Here is a 24,010-nt window from a genome sequence, read left to right on the forward strand (position 1 = left end):
TTTCCAGGCCCAACGGCGGCACACGAGATTACGTTAATTGGTATTTAGTTGCGTCTTAACTCTTGATATTTAACGTCTTCGTAAGCGTGCGTCTTGTCAATCACGCGCAATATAATATTATATTTATGTAGACGCGTGGTGTCAGTCATCGTTAACAACACACGTGTAATCGAATATAATAGAATAAATAATATGCAATATATAATATGTAATATATACAACAATTATTTAAAAATAAATAATATGTTATTTTATTGGTATCACATCAATAATCTATGACGTGAAAGTTATATGAAAATTAATTGCTGAATTTCGACTATCTACAGAAAAAAAAGTGATGACAGTTTACGACTAAAAAAAAAACATCTGCGCGATTCCGTTTTTTGAGACACTAAAATGAATACAGTGGAACACCGATTATCCGAACGCCTATCAACCGAACGTCCAATAAATCGGACGAGAAAAAAGATTTGACGGCTTAAAAATTTCTTTTAAAATATGTTATTGTATTTATAGCTTATTCTTTTTCAGTTGAATATTATAATAAAATTATTTGTTTATTGACTCGTATTTTAATAAAATAATTTTGTGTAGGCTTTTACATAATAAAATATAAAGACACATGTTAAACATTTATTTTTATACAAGTGAAAGTATTTACACTATAAATATAATATATACGAATAATAGACATACGTTTCAAGCGGTAAAATTAGTTAAGGATGAATGGTGTCCCATGTATAAAATGTAATTAAAACATCAAAATACTTACAACCATGTCAAAAACAACGAATTCCCTCTCCGCAATGAACAAAACATTAAAATGTACCCGTGATATTTTTATCTGTCTATAACTATCATAATTGACTATAAATAATCACACAGGCAAAAATTAAAAATAAATAAACAACCAAATCATAAGTGTAACTTTTAACAGTTATGAGTTATAAATTATAACAAATGTAAACACACACCATAGACACAACCCTTCACGTTAAAAATATATCACAATTTTGTATAAAAACTATTAAGATAATTAAAAGGGGAATATAAAATACAAATATTTAATTCTCACACACAATTCACATAGTATTGTAAACTTTCATAATATAGTGATATTAATAGTATAAGTGGACAGTGTACACTAATCATCATTAGTCATCACCAATTAAAATATCGGTTATATAAAATAAAAAATTTAAATAATTCTTAGTAACAATTAATATTGTTACAAATACGTTTTTGTAAGTATACATTTTTTATCACATATATATTTCGTCATAAAATAATTGAATTAAGGCCACTAAAATTGCACAGATTTCAAATTATAAGTTAATTTTTATTATATAAATTTCTCATAATATATTAAATATAAATATATTATAATATGCATTTATTATTTATTCGTATTAGTTATTATTGGACTATAAGGTACCCATATTTCTCAATTTACGAGAAAAATAATAAGGTTAAAAATATAATGACAATAAACTCGTAATATTTAATCCTATTAACTATATTAATTTGTTTTTTTTTTTTACATACGGAACAAATAAACCTTTTGTGGTTGTTGACAAAATTAATTTTCACTGGCGAGAGTTATGATATACACGTATCAAAATGAAAAAAACGACCCAAGTGCATATTTGTGTAGGTAAATGGTCGGAAAAAATTAACTTGTAAAAATATCAGCCTCGGATAAAAAGGGTAAACAAGCAAATAAAAAAAAAACCGCTGGCACGCGCTCGGAGCCCTATCCATTGCGTTGAGTGACGAAGGGGAAAACTGGTAAAAAAAACTTTATGGCGACCTTTTTTCCAGTCTGTTGACACTGTCACTTAGCACAGGGATTTACACGGAAAAACGTTTATTTTTTAATAAAGATAAAAAAAAGGATAATAGTTTTTTTTGTTTGGAGAGGATTTTCTTTTATCAAATGTCCAACTAGTTCTCTCCAGCGTGTCATTAAGTTAAAAATAACTATCTGAAGCTATAATTTAATAATACCTATTTCTTAGTGTACTGTTTATTGATGTCACTACTCACTTAAAATTCAATGAGACTAATTTATTTATATTGTTTAAAATTCACCAAAATATGTTCAACTTTATATTTGCATATATTTTAACATAATTAAGTAACTGTCAAAATGTGTATATAAATTATAATGGAAATATAATTTTAATCGAAATATAAAAATATTGTTTTAGCGTCGAGACTGTTAAATTAAATTAAATTAATTATTTTTGGACGTTTTTATAATTTTACGTTTTTATTTTTATTTTCTCTTATCATATGTACACATTTTATTACTTTAGAATGAAACCAACTCGTATAGTTGTATAACAATTTTTTCTGGTGAGTTAAAATGCATTAAAAATTAAGAAACATAGGTACGTAATTTCGTATTAACTATATCAATAATAAGTGTGATTTTGACACTAGATATTTGTAGCTACATATATTTGCTTTATCATCGAAAAACGCGCTAAAAAGTTTTAAGATAAATACTAATTACGACATATTATATTATTATAATATTCTCAGATTCGTTTTCACTACAATGATACCATGCGTATCTTTTGAAAATATATTGTCACGCGATAGTGAAGTATGAGAGACTGGCCTTTTAGTGCTCATAGATAGCTGGGCGATGTTAAGTTTCTCTGCTGAAGTATAATCTACTATTTACTTATATTCGGGATTGTAAGTAGTTTCTTTAGCTGGGCCAAACGACGTTATCTATTTAGGTTTCCATGATATAACTTCATCTACTGGTGTCCAATGGTGGTAGTCTGTACCATGACTACCATGTTCATATGTGTGTATGTGAGTATGTATGTATGTTCGACTACATACATATTTATGGGTTTAAATGGGGGGGGGGGAACTCGGTGGGATTTCTACTTCTGACTGCCTGCGCTTAAAATGCGTCTCCCTTTTAATAAATTCTTCAAACGGTAGGTACGCTGGTACGACGAGGTTTTGAAGGTTAATCAAAATAATTTATCCTGCTGAAAGTAATTATTTAATATTTGTTATCAAAAATGTATTATTTTATATTTTCCTATATTTACAAGTATGTTTTTTTTTAAGTTAGACAATTGGCAATTAAGCTTTTCAACTCACGTAAAATATCATGCATTCTCCGCAATAAACATTTATACAACGAGCGCGCAAATAGACTTCGAAACCAACTGAAGCGGAATATTCCGCGAGAACCAAGAAAAATATAATTCATGTGCATATTAATGTATGTATTTGATTTAATTTAATATATTTTTTTAATTATTATAAAGTGTCCTGACAAGGTCATCTAACTTATTGATAATATTAATTAAATTAAGTAACATTTTTTTTAACAGTTTAACAAAATGATAATGCATAATTATTACAATTATTTACAACAATTTACAAGTATAATTTTTAAATATTTTGTTTGCAGCCCTGTTTTTATCGTTTCTAGTATCTACTATTACTCCGATTTAATTTAAATATTGAATATAAATATATAAAAATAAATACATTTTGATTAATACATAACTGTGTTATTAGTTTTTTTAAAATTGCGCACTTTATGGGACACCCTATATTTACATCGATGAATATATGATGGTAAAATATAATAGAATAAATAAATAAAAATTATTAAATTAATTATTGAAATTGAGATAGGGCACCACGAAAACGTCTACGCATGATAATTTAATATTTAAACATTATATTTCTATTAATTTTACATAATTTTTCTGCTACCTATTAAAAAAAGTAAATTACATATTACATTATTATGGAAAGTGATAAAAAAATTTCGGTTCCACAAATTAGTGAATTGTTTTACGGGATAACACTGTAATTAACCAATTAACGCTTAAAATAAAATATGAATCACAGTACCCTTTGCCGTTTTATGCTACTTTAAGCTTTATATATTGTATATACTTTATATGAATGTATGTATGTATGTATTATATTTGTGTATTATATGTTATGATTGGGAGATGCTTTGGAGATATTATGTGAAACCAGAGCTTCTAGAATTTCAAAATCACATCGTTATGACAATAGCTCCCTTATGGGACGACTATCACCGTCATCGTCGTCGTTGTGCGTTCGTAAACTTCTCTCACCAGTATTCAAGCAATTAATTACCATGTTTAGTATGTATATATAATATATTGTAGTAAGGTGTAGTCGAGTGAGTGGCCTTGGTGGCGGCAGCACCATCGTCCACCCAATTAGTTTCTGATGACTTACAAAAAATTAATTCATCAAAACTTAAAATACATATTTTATAACTAATAATTTATTCTTTTAAAACTATATTTTTATTAACCGAAATTCGCAGATTTCATTTTAGAATACGAAGTCAAAAATGTAGATTGTCAATTAAAACAAAGTAAATAATTTTAAGAATGTTAATGGTTTTTTTTTCTAAACTATTGTTTTATAACGATTTTAAATTATTAAAAAAAAAAAAATACTTTCAAACGTATACGTTCGATGTACCTAGTGAACTCTTACTGTTATAAAAACCTCCAAGTTTAAATATATAAAGGGCTGTCAATATATTATTAAAAAATACTAGATAATTTTATTTTAAATATTACGCACAGAATGTGTAAAATGCGTAACATTGTAAAAAGGCCATATCTTATGCATTTTTGTACTTACAAATGAAAATAGTAATTAAATTATAAAATTCTCAATTTAATACGAACTCAATCGTTCTAAATAGTCAAAAATTCAAATTTTGTGTATGTATTTTCAAATTGAAATACGTTATGGCGGAGTGTAGTAAGAAAGTTATATGCCCATCATTATACCACATATGATAGTTATAAAGTATTTATTGATATGTTAAAATTAGGATAGAAGTTACTTTCTCTTATCAACAGTTACAGGATACAATTTTCGTATTGAGCGATATAGATGATAAGGATTGTTTATAAAGGCATCTATATATGTATATTCACATACATCATAAATGAGTGTTACAATTTTAAAGCGTTCACTGTTGCCATGTATTTTCTTGACGAACATTTGCACAATCCCGATATAGCTTCACTATAGTATGCGAAAAATTCATATTGAAAAAATTAGTCAAATTTTATGAATGGCCTCAGGTAATGGAAACATACGATAGTGGCAAAGAAAGGTAATAGTCCTCCACTTCCGGCCTCATAACTTTATATTGTAAGCAATGCATGTCATAATGTAATATTAGAAGAGTTGTTGCGGATTAGTTTTCAACAAGATCTTATAAAATTGTAGCAAGTGTTTCCTATTTTAAAATAGCATTTATTATTATAACCATTGCCCCGTACACACGCTGCGCAGATTACGAGGTTAAAACATATCAACAATTACCAATTATTATAAAAATTAATAATTATACATTTTAGTTTCTTTAATGTTTGTACTATTTAGTATTTTGTAACTAGTTTTAGATCATTAGATTATTTGTTTAATACCCCATTGTATAGTAATAATTTATGCAGTTGTTTAATTTAGAAAACAAAATATTCAATAAATAACATATACCATGTAGGTACTATCGATTTATTTTGTATTATCGAAGTATTTTTAATTACAATACAACCCCTATACTATAATCATTTATTCAGTATGAAAATTTGCAGATGGTACACATAGTTTCAATTGTACCTTACCCTATCAATAAAATCCCCTTTTTATTAATACAGGTTTGTCGAGTTCGACGCCAAATATATCCACGTGCTCAGAATTGATTATACATATATAAATAGAGATAATACAATACACACAACCAGCCACCGGTTAGTGAACTGGTTTCACAATAAATGAACAACAAAGCCCTTTTTGACATTTTTAAGTATACATTTTTAACGTCTATTAGTTTAAAAAATATATACATCTAGATATATATTTTATTGAAGTTGTTGTTGGTTTTTTTTTTTTTATAACTACATTAACATTTTTTTTCATTAAAATTTGCAGTTCCTTTTATTTTCTCTCGTAATTTTTCTTAAGAAGACATTTCCTTCGATATGTTTGGTATCTATTTAGTTTATTTAGTTAATTAGTTTTTATATCTCAACTCGCACTTCTTTGATAATTAAAAAAAAAAAATACTATTATTATTATTTCAATATTGATGTATTTTATTCATATGATAATAATAGGAATTGAACACATTTTCTGCAAATATGTTATTATATTTTATGACATTGAATTTTAAATAAAATTCCAAAAACTGTAATAAAATAATTAAATTACAATAGTATATAAATTTGTTTTAAAAATGATTAAATGCAACGAAATGTAAGCCATGTACATAAAAAGGTAGTAAAAAATTTTCATAATAAATAAAAAATATCTTAATGTTCGTTATTATCAATTTTAGTTAAATTATTTTAATATAAAATTATGATGTGTGATGCCACAGGTACTAAAATATTGATGTATTTTACACTATTAATATATAACATTTTATCATATAAATATTGTACATAACACCTATAGGTGCGCCATTTAGGATAACACTAACTGGTACACATTGACTGCAATTTTAGCCACATATTACGTATTTACCAACCTTAATTTTATACTTGCGAAAATTACAATCAAAATTAGAGTAATTTGTGAAATAAAATAAATATGTAAGGAATATCGTAAAAAATTATTAAATTTTAAAATAGATAATTTTTAATTACGTTTTTGAATTCTTTTATTGTTTTAACCAAATTTTTAGCGGTCATGGTCTATTTAAATACAATATAAAAGTAAGTAGTGTTCCAACAACTTTTGAATTTTAATAAAAAGAAATTCATGGACAAGGAAATGGGCTCTATGCATAGCAGGATTCAAATAAATTAATTTTGTATCCCATGTAAAAAACGGAATGACCCCCTATCTTTTTACTGTCACTTTTTTGGTTTGGTTATCTAAAAGTCTGGTCCACTTAAATATGTTTGTAGCCCTATTTTTAAGTTGACACGATACCCCTGCATGCATTGTTTATAAGTAGGTATGATAATTATTATATAATCACTGAGAGTAAAAATCACTCTTAAGCAGAAAGCTTTAATAATTTCCTTTAAATTATTCTATTTATTAAACAATATACCAAATTATAAATTATGTCAATATATAGTTCCTAGTTAGGTTTCTTAATTGTTATACAAGAAAGCAATTAGAAATTGTATAACATTTCAGTTATATGCTTATAATATTCTATAGTCATCATTTAAAAATATAATGAACAAACAATATAAAATACTAAAGAAACCTTTATTAAAGCGTTATATTATGATTAAATGTTGCACTTGGCATAATTGTCTGTACAGTCTAAACGTATTTCTATAGATTATCACGTGTTTGTTTAACAGAAATATTCACAAATTATGTTAAAATAATAAATACCGATACAAAGAAAAAAACTAAAAGGGTCATTATTTAATCATATATATATATATAATATTTAGAGCACCCCGTGACTCACCATTTATTTAAATTTATATTCTTAAGTTTATATTATTTCATTAAAGATTTTAAAATTTTTACCTTTTAAATGCCACTAAGTATACCAAAATGAACAGTAGCTTGAAATTATTACTTACATACTTAGTATATTATAAAAATGATTTTTATATTATTATAAAAATATCAACATATATTGATGATGTGAATTCATGTGATAATTGGATAATTGAAAAACTAAATTATAATTCAACGAATATAAAAACAAAATAAGTAGATATAAATAAAAAACAAAAGTCCATTATAATAACTTATTAACCCTGTATTATTATGTACCAACAATTAAGAAACCAAAATATTAAATAATTTTGCTTATTAATGAATTTAATACCTACAAACCTGTATCGCAATTCGCAATATATTTATAGTAAAAGAATGTATGTATTATATTATTTGCCAGTAACAGTTTTCGTTCCCCAGTTTGAGAAGCACAAAAAAAAAAGAAAATCAAAAATTGCGAGTATTCGCCTGTTAATTATGCTCAATAGCTTAAAAAAAATATGAAAAACAGGCATATTTGTGTAATACTAGTTATTGACAAAATCAATTTAGTTATATTTATTTATTTTATATAATTCTAAAATATTATTAAATACAATTGTATTAAACTTTAATAGGTATTTGAATTTTTACCAAGTATTTATGCTAACATCTTCTAAGCCCCTTTTTACCATTGTACAGACATTTTGAGTTTTTCACTTTAAGATTTGATTGTAGTTATTAAATTAAAGAATGTCCTTAAAAATAGTTGATGATACTGCACCATCTCCACTTGTTTGAATGTTATTTGAATTATTTATCATTGAATTCAAGTTTAACTTGAATTAATTTGAATAAATTTTGCCTTCTTGGCTATACAATTGTTTATACTTATAAATTATAAATTATAATATATTACAATATCTTGTTATTTTTAATAATAATTATAACATAATTGATAATTTGTTTATCTATAATATATGATTAATGATGAATTTGTATTTTGTGTACTTAGTATAGTAAAATATAAAATGGTTGTTGGTCAAAATATCCACGGGTAAAATATCCAAATTTGTAAACGCTTTATGTTTTAATAAAATTAGCTTCTAACATTAATTCAACCTAGTCACCTAGATACGCAGTATTACTAATATTAAATAAATTACTTTAATTTAAATAGCAATAATATCATAGTTAACAAAACATACTTTCTAACCTCATCGAGTACAATATAACAAAATCTAATAAATAATAATAATATAAAATCGATGTATTTGTATTGTTATTATTAATTTTAATTTTTTTTTGGCAAAATCATCTAAACATGTACAATTACAATAATCGATGTAGTCACTCACACTTATCAGTTACCTATGTAAACGATAAGATACGATATATTATGGCGTGACGTCTCGCGAGCTTGGTGTGCTTTAATAATAATATTATAAATAATATTATATGATATATTATTATTATTTTATTATAGCTTTTAACAAAAATTAAAAGCTGAACTCTAGAACAGATTGGGGAATGATTTTTGCCCGAGATAACACAAATGTACCATAAACATACAAATACATGAACAAAATCAACTCAAAAAATCTGTGTACCTATTACTTTTTATTTTCTAAAAAATGTTGCTATGCTTGTAGTTTATTAATTTAATATTTGAGCTAATTTTTATTAGAAAATATAGAGTTATCCACTTATCTATGTAATTGAATTATTTAACGTTTTAAGTTAAATTATAGATATTTTTATTTTGTACTTGAATATTTTGACTTAGATTCCTAAATTTAGCTACCTAGGTATTTACTATTTACATGTAATTCATACATGTACAATATTATATAATTATATATTATGTATACGTTTACGTTTTACCGCTTAAATCGTATCTTTGATGTTCACTGAAATACTATCGGGCAGATTAAACTAAGAACTATCAATAAAATTAAGACGCACAGCGACCGCTGATATTTAATCACAGTCTACTAACTCGTACAAAATTCAATAAACACGATATTACTGTTCAGATATATGAAAATTTAATTTTTATTTTTTCACGCTCGTTCTAGACACATACGTCATACTACATTATATACTGTAGTTATTACTCCATTTTTTAAGCAAGTCAGATTAATATTTATCTATTAGTTATTTTATTAAATATTGTTTTACTTGTGTCGGTGTAAGACTATTCGTGAAAATTCGTTAGAGTAAATATTATAAGCCAGTTAGTAATCATAACTAGTATAAGTAGTTTTACATATAATTATACTATAATATTAAAGTAGTGAAGTTAAAATATAAGCAATTATTTCAGACAAATGATATTTTGTTAAAAATGTGTACGAAATCTGTAATAATATTATGTTCTATCCGAGTGACTGATGCATGCTACAGAGAGTAACAAATGTTTACTATTTATGTACATATAAAATATACGGTTGCTATAGAGATTGAAGCTATAAGTACCTATGCCCATCATCAATTCAATAATGCACTTATTCTAACACAAATTCTGACTATGATATTTTTAAATATAATATTAAGGACCAGCATTTTAATTACTTATATATTTATTATACTTAGAAGTGTACTGTGGTGAATGGTGATATAATCTTCTTTTTTTAAATAAAAATCACATTTTTTACTGTACATTTTTAAGGAAAAGATTTTTTTTTTATGTATATATATATATATTAGGTAATATAGAACTTATAGAAAAAGTAACATTAGAATTTTAATTTACTATTTAGATAAGTACAAATATTCTAAATTATCTACTTAACAGTTAAAAACAAAATGTTAAATTTTATTATATTAGTTTAAATATTATTTATTAAATAATACCTATAAACAATATTTTCAAATAAAAGTAATTATGTGTATACTTATAGCGAATTACCCTGTGGGTATATCGGCATATTGCTTTAGTTTTGTAGGTCCTACGAAAGTCAACAATTGTGGATTATAATTATATAGGGTATTTGGTTTCAATATTAAATACCTAAGTAAGCAGTTTTGTTTCTGGTAAAAATAACTTTCTTATTAATCTACACCGGATAAATGAAAAACCATAAAAACATTACTTTTACCAAAGTTATAATAAAAATGTATGAAGATATTAAAATATTATTCTCTTATTGTTTTATAATAAATTAATAAATATATTTAAGTATTTCTACAATAAAAATAGGTATGACCAAGAATTTCAATATAATATTATACACACTTTTGTTAAAATTCTTCTGTTTACAATCATCTTAGATTAATTAAGAAGAATATCTAATGAATTTAGATTATTAAAATATTATTATAAACTAAATTATTTTTTCGGTCCCTCAAGAAATATTGTTATTTGCCCAATGATAATGATTAAGAATGTAAAAAACATTGTTTCTGTTTTTAGTTGCCGACATGAAATGTATTGTTCCTTAGTTTCTGTATTCAACGCGTAGCATCATTTTTATTTCAAAACGATTTGATCCCCTTCTGCAGTAGACTCATCATAGGGTTCTCCGACAGAGGGCAGTAAGTTACTTGTAAAAATGTATTTATTTTTTTCTCGTGAAAAGGTAGGCACTACAAAAATATTGACATATTGTAATATTTATTATTTACATAATTACATAGTACCTGCTAATTGGTTTGAATGTTGTACCAATTAACCCATCTATATATTACATTATATATTATAAATATATAAAAATAAATAACTAACAATATTATTAAGATTTTTATCAACTTCATAGAAACAATATAATAGGTAAGGACATAAAAATAAATTGATAAATTTTCTATGATTATAATCAATAACGCTGAAGATGAACTTTAAATTGTAATAAATTATCAATTGATTATTATTGAAACATTACATTGACGCGTATACAGGAACTTTTTGTTGTGGGGGGGGGGTAGAAAATTTAAACTTGTGTACTAATTGAGATCCACTCTTTACTTTTTTCATGCATCAGATAATTATTTTTATTGATTTCGGTAGGTACATAGTATTGTAGGTCAGGTTAATATCATATTTTTAACACAGGTAAGAAAAAAAAAGAATTAATTTTTCGAGTTTGCTTATATGGTTAAGTATTTGTCAATAATAATAATTAATAATTATAATAACAATTTAGGAAACCAATAAGATAATACCTACCAATTTAGTACAAGTATAATATAGCTCTATATTATTTACCTCCACATATTCTTTAGTTTATTTTAAGAATATATAGGTAGTCGACTTGGGAACATAAATGTTGGATATAAGTATATAAAATTTGTTATCTAATCACTAATACTAAAAACTAAATTTTCAAAATTTCTTACCATGATAAATCGTTTAGACATCTTATCATTGCCGTATTGTTTAATGCCTCTCACAACTTTACGCAATAATGTGCTTGTATTAAATGAGCGCAACGCCTAAAATAAACTTTAAATACAAACAGTGCTATCGGGACCCGATGACCAATTCGGCGAACCGACTAAAAATCATTTGATGAATTATGAGGTCGTAGACACCTGAAAATATTCGACAATAAAATTATTAAAGCAATATATTATGATTACATATTGATTTGTATATTATGCACACATACTGCATGCGTGTGTTGTGTGTGTGTATGGGTGTTTGGTATGTGTATAATACATTTATAAAAACTGAGTACAACTTCTAAGTGAAATTCTAAATATTTTTTTCAAAATTTTATAATATGGCATCCATTACAACTAGAACAATAATCGTAAGTGATAAAAATAAATAATGACATTTAAAGAAAAGAAAAAAGAGACATTCCAGTGCAGATACGTCTTCGTTGTGAATATTAGTTTAAAATAACGATACTAATAAACTATTAATAATAATGTAATAAATAAATAGTAACCATAAGTTGTTACAATAATAGTCGTAGCTGAAGATGATTTATATTATTATTGTATTTTATTTTATTTTTTTTTATATATAATAGATTTTGGGAAATAGTTTTAGAAATAAGAATGTTTAAAAAACTGCGTTTTATATAAAAATTATCCCCAAACTTCTCATGGATACCTACGCCACTGATATTGTATCTTATTAATTGTTCATACTTTAACTTACCTACGTATCTAATAGTCCTAATACAATAAATTATAATATTAGATATTACACGTACTAAGTATTTCGTTTGTTCTATATATGTAGACTATGTAGAGTACCATCTAGATAACTAATAGTTATTAGTAGTCAAATAATACTTACAAAAATTGTGTATTACGATTGTCTTGTAACGAGTAAAATATGAAAAACGATAGTTTATCGATGTTCGAATATAGTTCAATAGATCAAAAATATTAGTTGGTAAAATAGGTTTCACCGATATTATATGAACACTTACATTGCAGGTTATATAATTATATATTATGAGATTTTTATTTTCAATTTATTTGATAGCACTGACAGCAACAAAATACATTATTAAATAAGAAATTAATTTTTTTATAAAAGTATATGTTTTTTTGTCAATATTTATTTTTGACTCTGCTGTTCTCCCGTCAAACTTATAATTGAATATGGATTCTGTAGTTTAGGACTTGCATACCAATGTCTATGAATAGCACATAATTGAACTATAATAGTGCATGTACTAGAATGTATTTTCAATTTGCTTCCTTAGTTTATACTTAGTAATAGTATCCTATGCCCCGTCTTTTAATGAGTTATAGTTACAAGAATTTGGTTTGTATTATTTAATCTATACCTACTCTATAGTTAAGCCGATCGCCGCTTTGCAGCAAACGATCTATTACTTTACAAGCTCATTTTTCAACTGTATTATTTACTCCTTTTCCTTGCTAGTTGAAATTACTGAGTTCCAACACGTCTCACTAGAAACACGATTACTCTTATTCCTCTATCCACCTCTATCTGTCTAATTCTCACTTTATCTATTTATTAAGACTTGTTAAAAAGGACCATATTATTTTTCATTCTAACCGTTTTTCTTTTTTTCTCTTACCTTTCCATTCGTACATTTTACTATTAATATATATATTTTCTCTTTTCCGTGTAATTGGGATTTTCCACCTAACATCTATTATCTAATGAATAAATGTGTAGTGCGTAGAGCCATAAGAAAGTAGTTCAGAAAAAATTAAAAACAGAATACCTCTAGTTATTGATTAAATTGTTATTATAGATTAAAAAAAAATACAGTACTCGCGTTTAGTATTCTACCTACCGTAGGAATTTTTATTTCATTTTATTACGGTAAAATACCTCTGATTTTATTTATAAGTTAAATAACATAGCAACGTTGTATAATATTTTAACTAAATGGCTATTATGATAACTGATAAACATCCACAGTGATCCAAGATAACTTACTTAAATATAATATATTTATATACTGTTTTAGTTTATGTTGTGCCCTTTCGCCTTGCTATGTTCGCGTATCTTTTTATTAGCTGTGAATTTTACTTTATACATATTATTTATATTTTTTTTATTTTAAAATAATATAATGAACAATTTAATGCTAGAAAACTGAGGAACGTCAGATTTTTTTAGACCGTCAATTAAATGAAGAATGGTGATGGTCCATCGATAAGTATATGAAACGATTTATTAGACGTTTTTTGGGATAATGTAAAAATAATATTTTTTAATTTATAAGATATAAAAATATCATAAAATACTTGACAATAATGATGATGATGAATACATCAAGTACGTTTTAGTTTTATAAACTGTGATCAATAAGTTTGTAGTAATGTAACATATTACTTGTGTATAGTTTTTTTGGTATTAACGTACTAAATTATAATTACAAAAAAAAAGGTGTGCCTACTTAATAAAATAATATATAATAAATCTGTAACTTTACTTTTATCCTTAGAAAATTTAATTTCCTTTGGACACGTGAAAAATGTTCAAAACCTTGATTGGGAAAATTTGGCACTTGATCCCAAAAAGGTTCGTCACCCCTGTACTATAGTATGATATGCCTACGAAGTAGTGGTAGGTAACATACTACACGAGAACTAAAAATACCATTACTATTTTGACTGCGTTCTACATTTATGAGTAATAATATTATATTATTATATCAAAAACATACCTGCCTAGTATCTATTGCCATTAGTTATTGTTAAGGTTTGGCTTATGCATTTGAAAAAAAAAATGCAAACAAATATAATAATATTTTAATATAATGCAACATTATAAAATATTGCATGTAGGGGAAATATATGAAATGCAATTTCACACAAATGTTACCAAACATAAACGCTAAATCTATTTGGATAATAATATAGAAAATTTAAATTAAAAAATTAGCATATTTTACTGACAATTTTATAAATAAAACTATACATAATATATGTAGTAAGTATAATATTATTATGAATTATCTGCGGAAAAAAAGTCGAATTCCTTGAAATTAAATAAGAAATTTATTAGGTATGTGTATACATTTAACTTAGCTTTTATGTGTTATTCAATATGGTATAATAAATGTGAATATATGATATTGTATTTAATAGGTAATAATATTAGTTGTATTGATTATTGTTGAAATCAATCGTATGCTTAATTGTCGACTTTCCTTAAATTGTTATAATAATTAATAGGTATTGTCTTGTTTAAATAAAATACATTATAACTGATTTATGTATATTATATTTATTTCAGTTATTAATATTCGTTATACTACTTTTACAAATAATTTACAAATCATAGTTTTAGTATACTTATATTTTTCTAAATTAACTTGTATTCTATAGTTATAAACTATCAAATTGATATTATTGTTTAATACAATAATGAAAAAATTTAAAATTACGTTAAAACCGATTGAACTCGTTCGACTAAATTAAAACGTACAAAATGGGGCGTCAAATTTAGCTTTAATCGGTTAACACAATAATTATGGTGAACTTCGACGGCTGATAAAAAAACTGTTCTCGTCGACTTTTCCATTTTCGGCTAATTGCATTATTAAGTCTGAGTGTTGTACACAAAATACAATGAATTATACCGCGACTCGTAAATATAGGTGAGGCGCGGGGCCGAATAAATATTATTAGACGAGTATCGGAAGTACACACACACACACACTATAATATTGTAAGTACATCCTACTCTATAGGTATACGTTTAAACAGAGTAATAATATGGATACGCTGGGTACACCGAACTCGAACCCGACGTCTGATTTAATACGGTTACCTACGATATTAGGTCGGAACGCACTTCGCGTAAACTTCGCATTTTTTATATGATATTATTATTGTTATTATAAAATATAATACGGGTCGTCTCACTCGAACCCGTTTCGGCCGTCTCGGGCCTTGACCGCCACGCGTATATGTTTTAGCGTTGTATCATAGTCGGTACATGTAGGTGTACACGTCGTATATACAGCAATATGATGTGCATAATATAGTAATGCGGTAATGCGGTTGTAGCAGTCGGTCGACTTGGCGTGTTAACGATATTATTATGTCATTAACGAGTCGGATCACACACGCCGCCGCGAAGAAAACCTATCGCGAAAACACGAGCTGTATAATACGTTATTATTGTTATCATCATCGTTGTTACTATTATTTTATTGCAATCATTATGATTATTATTATATTATAATATAATGACCGTACACGCGGTTAAACTAACGTGCGGTGCATAAGTCGTTTCGCAGACGGCCGCGCGCGCGGTGTTTATATTGGCGGCGGCGGCGGTGGAAAAGTTCGTACACGGCGCGCGTGTATTATAATATACTGTTGAGCACATACAAGTATTACGTTTACATAATAATACAACTATATAAGCATACACACTATTATACCGTATGGGTAACGGTGGCGGCGCGGAAAGAAGTTTGCGCGCCGACAGAGTGTGACAAAATTTTCCAAGTAGAACGTACGTACAGTATTAATCCGCCGACGACAACTCGTATTATTATTATTATTATTATTATTATTATCATCATCACCGTCGTCGTATTATTGTTGTTTGTCGAAAAGAATCTTTTATGTTCACGTGTGAAATTATGGCTCGCGACGTGATGGCGGGGCGCTGACAGAACCAGAAATTGGTAAACTTCGCGGCGTTCAGTGTGTGTCATTGTCCGAATGTGATTATTAACAGCAAAACACGTACCGTACACGCACTACGAGCGCAAAAATTCGATCCGATAAAAAAGAGAGTGAAAATTTATCCGATCCGATGAGTTGCACGTGGCGGAGAAGTTTATACGAAACTCGCTTTGAACGTTGACACGCGCGTTACGGTGGACTATATATAATATTTTATCCACTTATACACCGCGTACTTTTAATATTATAATAATTTAGGAATAAATTATGATCGCGTCGAACAAGACACGAAAACATGTTTTCTTCCGATTTACGCATTTCTTGCAAGTCACAAAAGCATATATAGTATATGTTATACACATAAAGCGTGTACCACTTTAATATATATATTGACGTGTAACCTATGGCGAAACGCGAGTCTTATAATAACGTCCTATAATATTATACGTTTCCCGGAAAAGCACAAAAGTATAGAAATGAGAAATTTTAAACTTTATATCCACCGTCAGACTTTGCGGGCGGACGATCGCGCTGTTACAGAAAAGCGTTCGCTGCAATTCCTTTATTTTTCGCGCCTCACGTACAATGTACCCACCTATACGAGTATACGGCTGAGAAACTTTGCCGAGTACATGGTTGTGTTTGGTTAAAAATCCAATAACCTGACGACGACTGGTCGGAACATAATGTTTATGCGGTGTGCAGTGTTTTACTGCAAGGCACCTCACACCTCGTCGTGATAAAATGTATACAGTCTAGTATTATAGTACACCCGCGTCCTATACATATATATATATATATATATACAATCTAATATCTAACTGCGCTCATCGATTTATTTCGTATATTATGTACGTATAACAACGGCGTCCCTAGACTCATTTATAGGAGGGGGACCGAATTTCACAAACTATAATATATACAATATATGTTAACACACAAATTCATAGACGGATAGTTTACCTAGTGTGTATGAATTACGAACGTTTAAAGGAAAGAAAAGCCACGGTAGGGGCGACTGCTCCATTGGCCCCCTCTCTAAACATGCCACTGACGTATAATATGTATAATGTTCCATTATTAGATAATTACCAAAATCACAATACACGAATACATTGTTCACAAGAGTCAATACAGATAAACGAGCCATGTAGACTAGATACAAGAATCGAATTATTTTACTCAAATAAATCTTTAAATGTTATTTGTACATAGCTTTTTATTATACAACAATGAGCTTATTTGTGTTATTCAAGTAGTATAAATTATACATGTATAACGTTAGAGCATGAGATTATACAATTATCTACCTGTGAATTTCATTAAAATGCCCTTTCATAATAACACGTAATTAAAATATTTTAAACAAGTTACTCATCTTGTTTATTATTATAGCAGTGATATCATATAGCCATACATAATATATAGGTACACTTAATCAGTTCATATTTTTATATATTATATTATTACAATTTATAACTGTATAAGTGTTCTAAAAAACTCAATAACTTCGTGAAACGACGAATCAAATGAACAAAATAGTGATAAATTAATGACTATAGCCAAAATTGATTATATTGAGCAATCTCACCATTACTATTTTGGCATACTTTAGTCAATTTATTATTCCAAAGAAAAAAATATTTTTTTTTAGTTATTATTATTATTATTATTTTTTTTTGGTTAACAGTGATAGATGCACTATACAAGTCGTTATGTCACTTCATCGCTGTAAATACAATAATATGTAATATAATATTAATTTTATATACTCATATATTGATACATGTATAATATATGGTCATGTTACCATATTATACTGTGAAATTAAGAAAGGAGGAGTATAGAGGGTAATTTTTCCTTCAGATATTATTCTAGAAAGGGCAAAGGTATTTTCTAAATCAAATGTGTTTTGGACGTATTTGATATTTGAACATAAGAAATTAACTAATAAGACTAATAAGACTCATATAGACTTCGACTATAGATTTCTATACCTGGTTAGTAAGATGGAATCTAGTATATGGTTCCCTATACTCATAAAGGCATTCAGTGAGATGAAAAGATTAAAAAACGGTCTACTTATTTTACTGGCTATGACTTGTATTTTAAAAATAAATCAACTATTCTCTAGACTATACACACCGGTTTCATTAAATATTTAGCCGAGGTAAGATTGATGCTACTCGTCGTTTATTAAACAGGGTCACATTTCATTTATCTAGATTTCAGTCCCAAATATATATATACATTTAAAATCAGAACTCGTAAAACTAACTACTGGTTTAATTACCCAATAGAAAAAATAATGCATCCAATTAATTCAGAAAACCCCAATCCCTTATACAATCTATTATACTCTTGGAGATATGTAAGAATAATTTTACTGGAACCACAATATCGGTATTTTTAATCAATATAATACCACTTTATATATTGTCATTCATATATTATGATATATTATAAATGAAAATTTTCTGTCGTCACTTATAGCTGTTATTATTATATCTGCATACAAACGACGTCAGTTATAGATTATTTTAAGTAGACAAAAACAATTAATAAACATAGGTAATATATGATTTTACTAAAATATTTTAATTTTTAACTCAAGTAATGAGTGTTTTTAAATATTAATATTTTACATACTCGTACTTGCTTGAAATATAAAGTAAAATATTTTAAGCAATTTATAAACATGTTACATACAGCGTGACAACCACAAATATTAAATAGGTAGGTAATTATTATTTTGAGGCTAAGTTACGAGTGTACAATGTAAACAGACCTTCGAAGACTTTTTTGTTTATTATGTTTTTATCGCTTGAAAAAAACACCACATGCACACGTTCGACTTAATTAAACTTTTAATGTCTCCACGACTAACTTTTTCCTCGTACCCGTTAATTACAAAAAGTTAATATCACGTGGTTAGGGGAAAGATAAAAAAAACACATACACACACACACTATACACAGACGCATATATATGTATATACGCATATGTAGTACGAGTAAATACGAATAAAAAAAACGGAAGGACACTTTTGAAACAGAAAAGCTGTTTTTCCCCAACACTTTCGCGATAAGGGACTTTGGGACATCGTTAAAAACTCTACCAAAACATAATATCGCATGTTTTTTTTACGTCGAAAGACTCCGTAGTCGCGTATATACGCAAACGGCACGCCTATACCACTTGTAACTTATACATACCCTTAACCGCGGGTGTCATCAAGGGCATATTGCAAACCTTTTTTTACCCCTAGTGTCCTGTATTTTTTAACGTGTTATTTTCGTGTTAAAATCTTTTTTAACCTTTTTACGGTAAAAACGTTTTGTTTTCAAACTGCTCCGGCACCACAATATTTAAACAATATCAACGTTTAAATATATATATATGTATAGTGTGCAGACCTGATTGTATTACTACAAACGCATATTATATTGTTTTTTTAGTGTAATTATTATTAACTTTGTAAAATAACGACAACTATATACCATCACGTAGTAATAGATGATAAAATATCTTAAATATGAAATAACACATCGCAAACATACCTATTACGTAAATTAATATGGAAATATTTACCGTTACCAATATTATATTATCAAAACACGTCGCGTGTATAGAGTATAATATTTTATAATATATCGCATATTTTCATTATAGAGGATACATTTTTGTATAAAAAGAATTTATTTTCATATTGTATTTAAACGCTAAAAATAAAATTAGGAATTCTAAATAAATTCAAAGTTGTAACCTAACCTAACCCTCGACTAGTTTGATAAAAGCTCAAAATCCTGCAAAGATTTGCGAGTAGTAATAGAACATTCCGATATGGTCATGATGAGCGTTTCGTTCATGGACAGTTCAGATAAATCTAAAATATTCAAAATATTGTGTTCGGCTTTATAGTCTTATTCTGGGAATTTAGCTCGGTTTCTATTGATTACTATACAGTCTTTTCAATCATACCCCGTCAAATAATGCGTGCATTAATATAATATTATTATGTTAAAGTATCCGAGCATTGTTCGTGTTATTTTTGAGGTTTATGATCAAAATACTAAAATCGTGAACCATAATCGTTTCAAATTATAAAATATATACATGTATATTTTAATGTAATGCGATTTATTTACATAGTTATATATACTTTAGTGAAATCTTGATACTTCTTCGTACGAATAATTTGATGTATATGAGACGTTTACTCCGTCTGTTATATGCGTACATAGCGGAGCGAGGTGACTTTTAAGTTTAAATATTATTATGAAACGGTAGTAATATTGCATTTGAAAAGTCATTGTTAATGAAGTTTGGTATCCTTTAGTAAGAAATTAGGTGTATCGTTTAAAATGGGTTCGGCGTCTTTGAGTTTAGTTACTGTTTTTGTTAGACTTATTATTTTATAACTTACACCGTGACAAAACCTCACACTCGCGATATATCTCTATAGTTTTTATGCGATTTGTCGAACTTCTCTACCGACCCGCTAGCCGATACGTTAAGACGTGTTTATAAAGCACGCGTGACTTAATTATAGGGATAACACTATTATATTGTGTACAAGTCAGTCGAACGCGAAAAAATTCAGCAAACGTATACCAAACAACACCACTCGGTAATACGATTATTGTTGTGCGCGTCGACGATTGCCGTCTCGACATGAGTATAAACCAAACGCAAACGTTCGGCCCGTCGACGGTACGCAGTTTGGACTGCTGCGCCCCCCCCCTATTTGCGCCTATGTCTACCACCCATCACCCGCTGTCGCCGACACATACCTACATTATGTAGATATATTCCGGTCGACGATAACACCATCAAATATATATATATATTCACCTATATCTCGCGTATACGCTGCAAAAAAGGTCATCGATACACATCAACAATTGGATTTTGTTTGCGCATTGTGTTTTTTGACGATATGTAATTAAAACGCGAACGATGCGCGGTGATATTAATCAAAAAACAGTGGTTTGACGTTTTCAATTCATTATGTGCCGTTTGTGTGCTCGTGTGTCTATACACACACACACACACACACACACTCGCGCACACGTATGTATAGGTAAATTTATATATATAGTGGGTCGTGTAATTATTAATGTGCCGCGCCGCCGCCAAATAGAAGAATCGCGCGACCAAAAAGTGGCAAAAACTGAGTGGCGTCACGCCCCCGCCCCCACGCCGACTGATCGCCGCGCACACGGTTTGATTTATACACATATAACGCGCGAGCGAAACGGTTCGGAACAGTTTCATTATTATAATGACATCTAGTACCACCACCACCATCACCACCACCGCTGCCTCTCTAACCGTTATTTCCGATTTTTCGGTCGATTCGCACCACCTCTCCTCCTCAAATCACTGCCCCTAGCTTATAGGTCGCACACAATTATAATATATTATTTGACGCGCGTTTTATTGTCGTTGGCGTCGAATTCAAAAGTCACTCCGAACCCCGACCTCTCCGACCTCTCGACTATTCTCGATGACGGCCAAAGCCGATACCGGACCGCGTTCGTCGTATTCGCATTCGATGGGGTTTTTCGATTGACGAGTGACCGACACCGCCGACCGGTATACCGCAGGACGTAGGGTAGTGTACGGGGAAACGCTTCCAAATAATGCACGTGGCGGTGCTGGAATTTTGTGAAATAAAATTATATTTAAACGATTGAAATAATAATTATTACCTACATGTCTACTCGTAATATTATGTAATCGTGGCTCATCGTTTGATTTTGCACATCGATAAACAGTAAAATATGATATAATATAATTTTATATGGATTGGTTAGGTTTATATATAATATAATAATGTATTTTTAGATATTTGATCGCGAATAAAAAAGTTCAACGTTTTTAATCATTTATTGCCACTTTTAAATTCAAAAAACTACTATAGGTGTGAGTACTTACCGTAGTCCGTAGAGGTGCAGGAGTTTTGTATAATATTTGTATGACGACTCAGTGAAATTGAATACATATTATTATATAATAAACTATATAGGAACATATTATACTATACATATTATAAGATTTGATTTGTTTTATAAAAGCCATTAAAATAAACTCAAAACAATTAATACTTACATAATATGCTGAAAAATAATAATCGTCACAGACCATAATCGTGTCTTTCGATAATTGTTAAAAGATTAATATTATTCGAATACTATTACGTTACAAACGTGGTATAAAATAACAGAATAATAATAACAAAAAAAAAAAAAAATAAACATATTAATGATATTGTATTGAATTTATAGTTTGGCGACAGAGGTAAAACCTATAATACAAATACTACAGTATATAGGTATATGTATTCGAGTTATTAAATTATGTAAATATATTGCCAAGAATATTGTTTCGTGTTTGATATACAACGGTATCGTTTTAAATTAATCTTTGAGTTATTGAACCATTATAATGTCAGCGTTATTATATATTTATGTAATTAGTAATACGCATTGTGAATTTAATGTATTCGCAGGTGTAAGAGTTTAATGCATTTATTGGTGTACCACAAATAATGCTGTTAAAAATTGTCTTAATACCTACTCTTAATTTAATTATCGTTTATATGGTTTATAATAAATAAATTAAAATACCAATATAAATGTAATGTTTGGTTACATTTTTAAATATATTATACGTTTAACACATATAACATACTTTTCAAATATCTATGTTTGTTTTTTAGTTACAGGAATTACATAATTCCATAAATTTTTGTCGGAAATCGGCAATGCGTAAATAATCTAGTTTTTCTTGATTTGTTTGAAAAATACTGACAATCTTTTATTTTTATCAAGTAGATGAATTTTTTTTTTACTAAAAACCTTACTCAAAATCCAAGATTAGAGCATTTTTACTATGCACTAGACTGGAAAAACGTAGATAATTTTACATTTCTAAAGCGTAAATAAAAAACACATAATTGTAAAACCAATACATATTCATCGCTCCGTTTAAAATCTAAAAGAAAAAAAAGAAACATTCAATCGGAGAAATTGAAAGATACGAGTATTTCATGACGCAATGAACCGAAACTTAAGATAAAATATCTAAATCCTTTTGTTCCCAAAGAGAACTTTTGGATCGCGTCCAGTAAAGTTTAAGTCGACGATTGAAAAGTACTTTACACTCGGTTAGTGGTTTCAACAAGGATATATTAAAACCACGCCCTGCCCCTGAAAAAAAAGTTGTTTATGCAAGAGCTTTCATTAAACCTTCGGGTTAACCTTTGATAGTGCGTCATATACATTTTATCCGATTATATATCATATTATAGCCGACTTACCAATAAACATTGGCGCAAATAAAGGGAGTTGTTAGGGGGATTTAAATCCTTTAAAACTATGCCAAGTCCTCATTAAGTAAGTTCTAAGTAAGTAAATTTTTT

Source organism: Rhopalosiphum maidis, chromosome 2, assembly GCF_003676215.2.
Source record: "Rhopalosiphum maidis isolate BTI-1 chromosome 2, ASM367621v3, whole genome shotgun sequence".
Lineage (NCBI taxonomy): Eukaryota > Metazoa > Arthropoda > Insecta > Hemiptera > Aphididae > Rhopalosiphum > Rhopalosiphum maidis.